Source organism: Chenopodium quinoa, unplaced genomic scaffold (genome assembly GCF_001683475.1).
Source record: "Chenopodium quinoa cultivar QQ74 unplaced genomic scaffold, ASM168347v1, whole genome shotgun sequence".
In the NCBI taxonomy this organism is placed as follows: Eukaryota; Viridiplantae; Streptophyta; class Magnoliopsida; order Caryophyllales; family Amaranthaceae; genus Chenopodium; species Chenopodium quinoa.
Genome location: NW_018742225.1, coordinates 1,523,616 through 1,528,496, shown reverse-complemented (window position 1 = coordinate 1,528,496; position 4,881 = coordinate 1,523,616). Strand labels below are relative to the sequence as shown.

Here is a 4,881-nt window from a genome sequence, read left to right as displayed (position 1 = left end):
AATTCCGAGACTGGAACCGGACGCCTGTACCTGCAAAATAACGGAGACTCCTGAGAGCTCCGCCTCCAACGGTCAAGTTAGTACCTGATTAAGGAGTAATTAATACGGAAATTAAAGTAATAAGATCTCTCTAGGTGAGAGTGTTTAATGTTGGTAATCTGCTTTGTTAGCGAGATCTGCCGGTTATTAGTGTCTTCTGTAACGCTTCTGTTCTATTCCGTTCTTCAGGTGAGATTAATTGCTTGATCAATTGCCTGATCCCCTTTAATGAGGATTAATTAAGTATTTATAGTCTTGAGAAGCGTGCCACTCTCTAGGTTTAGGGTAAACTAGGGCTGACCGGGCCTCTAGACAGGATTGGGCCTTGTTGGCCGGTTTTCCCATTTGGCATGGGTGGACACGTGGCGTGTCTCAATTGGTCCGTAGAGGACGTATCTGTGATTGACACGTGGCAGGCTCCTATTGGCCTACGTGAAGGACACGTGGCGGAACCTGGTTGGTCCACTTGTCAAACGGTGATTGGTGGATAAAAATCCCCTAATCAACCTCCATTTCATTCTCAAGGCCTCTCATCTTTTTAGTTAGGGATTTATTTTTCACATTAGCTTCTTTTGCCTCTTGTTTAGCCTCTATTGCCTCATTCTTTGCTTCATTGACTTCTTTGCGTAAATTTTCTCCATCACTAAATGTCCCATATAATGATGTTAATAGAAGGACTGACTCCCTTGCCACGATAATGACCACGTTTACCAATGGGCTTAACTTTTGCATAGATCTCTTCATCTATCGGTCATATTTATTTCTCCTGCCTCACGTTGCATAAAGAGATCTTTAATTTTTTACTGTATAAAAAAATATTAAATGTAAGATTATACAAAAACGGGAAAAACTAAAACTAAAAACACTAATATTTACAAATGAAATCAATTAATTATATACTAGATTGATCCTACAAATAAAATGTATCTTTACTTCTACATAAATTTGGACAACATTTCCCTTATAATATTACAGAAAACCAACTTTAATATAGTCATTTCAACCTGCTGTCACACTATAAACATAAAACAACTCCAACATCATTTCAATCACAACACATATACCACCTCCATAATTTACTTTCAGAATACCTTTAATAATATTTGAATTAAAAATGAAAATACAATGAATTAAGTTACTGATAGGATTTGTTCATTAGCTTTTGTAATACATTATAGATATAGTATGATTTTTCAATATTATTCTTACTATATGCACTATGTAAATTCTTACCATGGTTTCTTTTGCCACTTCAGTGATAGGTGCTTTATCACTTTTAGAATGAGTTTCCTCGTATAAATCCAACATGCTTTGCACTACTTTGTCACGATTGAACTGATATCATAAAAAGTCACATCATAAAATTACTTTATTTGCAAAAAAAAAGAAAAAAAAAAAAGAGTTTATCATGTCTTCGGCTTTTTGAGCAAAACTCTTTGTCCCAGCCGTGTGTCCAACATCTTGGTAAGATCGATTGTCAACATTTCTTATACTTATGGCCTTTAAAATATGAAAAGTAACATATAATTGATGTCCAAAACTAAAAAAGAAAGAAAGAAATATATAATAACATTATACTATACCTTAAATTCTGTTGACCCAAAATATTCAACAAGCCATTTCCAGTCATTTTCATCAACGTTTGGAGGCATATTTTCCTCTTTAAGTCGATCTTCATCTGTACCAATTATATCATAATAAGTACTTTTCAATCTTGAGCGATAATTCCTATACTTCTTATTCAAAGATTCCATGATAAACTTTTTTCTTTCTTTTAACTTCTTTTCACGTTCCTCTTCATCCTCAAGTCCTGTATCAATTTTTTCCTTTACACTACATACAAATGTAGTTATTAGGGCCAAAAACAAAAAAAAAAAAAAAAAAAAAAAAAAAAAAAAAAAAAAAAAAAAACCTCAAGAAAAACATAATCTATTTGTAACAAGGTATAAATTTTTTTCAAAAAAAAAAACCAGAACAAGTTGCCACATCTTCTCCTTATTTTCTTTCGGAATCTATGAAAATACTTTCACCTCATAAAGTGGAACATTAAGAGGATCTCGTACAAGGGCAGCACAATAATTTGCCAAACAAGCCCTATTTACACCAATAGGCTGAACATTTATGTTAAAATCCACTTTTTTTTTTTCTCACCAGGTCTCATTTTTGCCATTTGAAGATTTCTTGTAGGGCCTCTAGGATTGTTAGTCTTATAAGTTTTTCTCTTTTTTTAGTTCCTATAATATAAAAACATTATGAAATGTATTAATTCGTGCATTGTAAATAAAAACCATTGAATAAATAATAAATATTACCATTGTTGTCTTCTCCTTCATTTATAGGTATTTCATCAACATATTTTCTAATCATGTTTGCATTATTGAAATCTTTTTGTCCTTCTAAAGTAATGTCGTCTCTTGTTTGATCTAAACCGTTATCACCTTCTCGACCTTGCAAATCATTATCATTATTGTTTTCAGAGTGTTGCGCTTCATCTCGTTCTATACCAAGTACATTTTGGGGCAGGTTAGTAGAATATGCCAAAATTGAGAAATCACATGAATATTTTAAAATGGATGATTGTATAATGAAAATAATAACATTAATAATAAATTTACCTTGAGATCGACAACTACTTTCATTATCATTTCTTCTTACAAATCCTAGCAAGTATTAAAATTGAAAAATTCATGAAATATTAATGCATATCTTGATTGTATATGAAATTTATAAATATAAGTGTATAAAATGAAACCTTGTATACCACTTTCGGTTTTATTAGCGTTTTTATTTGTTTGTCTTGCCTGTCATTTTTTATTTGATCTTAATAACCTAGCAATTGACATTGGTGGAATGAGATTGCTCCTTCGATCCATTTCTTGTTCTCATTAATTTTAACCTGAAACTTTTTATAATAAAGAGTAGGTAACCAAATATAAGATAATGCATGATTATTAGATAGTATCCAAGAAAAAACTTTACAAAAATTAAGTCAATACTTTCTTATTTGAAGTCACATTGTGAGTTTCCTTCTCATACTCAACTTCCTCATTCTCATCGGTACATAATTACCATCTTTCTCAAGAGATGCGTTACACTTTTGTTTACTTTTCTTAACTTTTGAGCTATCTACTAAACTTGTTAAAAAAGCAACAATGTGCTTTATGCCCAAAGTCTTCATCCTCGTCTTGTTAGCTTCAATTGTCCTGAGTCTTTGTATTTCATACTCATTTTGAGCTATGTAATTTTCTTTTGAATGAGCCTTTCCTTCTGATCTTGACATATTGGAGCTAAAGAATAAAAACTATTAGAAATCAAAGTTCTAATAAACTACGGTAAGTATGTGCATGAATAAAATCATTAAAATAGTTCAAAACCTTGTAAAATTATTTAAAGAAAATAATATTTTTATTACTGGATTAATTTGTCGATATGATACATTAAGAAACCTTAAATGTCATAAAATTGTCTTATATGTATTTGAACCTACATATAAAAGTAGTTTGTCCACTATTCAACCAAACAAAACAAAATTTCATAATTTAATAAAAGTTAATAGCCAAACAGAGTACCTGCATTGAACTTATGCTTCCCACCCAAAATAGCATCACCCTGACTAAACACTCACCCTTTTCTTTCTTTTCTCTCTACTCCCACAATCTTTCTGTTTTCTTTAATTATCACTCGAATACACATATTTGTTTGAATAATTATTAGTGTTTTGATTATACAAAAAAATAAATTAAAAATGATGGGTTATATGAGAAATATGGACCCTCAGTCGTAGCCGAGAGGGCGGTTCGATAATCGGGTACGGGTATGGCCTTACGACAGATCTCACAAAAATCATTAATCTACACATATTTGCTCAATATTCAACCAATAATAAAAACATTCGTTATAGTATAATAGTAGACCGCAAACTTCAAAGTTGATACATTTTATCATTCAATTAAAATTCCCATTTAAAGTAGTTTAATTTAAAAACTATAAATAATAACAATAAATTCGTAGTTCAATCTAGAAATTTAGAATACTATCATATTCAAAATAATTAAAAAATAACCAAAAAAAATTACTTCTATTGATGAATTAAACATATTAATTACCTTCGACGGTGATAAGTACTCCAACAAATCAAATTCGACTGCTTCCAATCGCTATTTTCTTCGTCTGATCTCTCTGAATTCGATTAGTAAGATTTAATGTAGATCTAACTTTCGAGATTGCGTAGTGTAAATTTGTAGAAGGAAAATTTAATAAAAAAGGATAGACAAGGGGATTATTTACCACATATTTGTATTTTAGTTGTGAAAATTTTAGGAGGGAATAACAGATGAAAATAAAAAAAAAATCCCTCTCAATTTTTGGGGTTAATTCATTTTCGAAAATTTTACTATTTTGGATCATATTTCCGGCAGAGATGATCAAGAATTTTATTATTTTCCATTTTTTTCCAAGTTGTTGAAATTGAAGATAAGGTAGGATGATTTGGTGGGTTGTTTGCTTCTTTTTGGGGAAATAATGGCAGAACATAGGAAGGGCTTTGTTTAAGGTGTTGGGTTTTTTTTTTTTTTTTTGTTATTTTTTTATTTGTTTGGTTTCCTTCGTTTTTTTGTATGGGATGGGAAAAGATTGAGATCTAGAGTACAATATACATTATACAACATACTTTCATACATTATACAAAATGAGTTGACTTTTATTGCACTGTTTGTATACTTAATTTGACTAAAGGTTTCTATAAATACATAAAAAATTGTGTTGCTATGTAAAATACCTTTGCATTTGTCTTACGTAAATTATCATTGTATTAAATTTTTATACTTAATATACAATCATTTC

The 4,881-nt window shown here is 30.4% G+C and overlaps 1 long non-coding RNA gene across 1 annotated transcript; it reads right to left on the bottom strand.

The window, feature by feature from the left end:
* Positions 1–2,965: 2,965 nt before the first annotated feature.
* Positions 2,966–4,622, bottom strand: LOC110734884. The gene is made up of 2 exons (XR_002513943.1): positions 4,146–4,622; positions 2,966–3,326 (listed from the first exon to the last, which is right to left on the bottom strand). It is a non-coding gene; the product is annotated as an uncharacterized LOC110734884 (long non-coding RNA).
* Between the last annotated feature and the right edge of the window lie 259 nt (positions 4,623–4,881).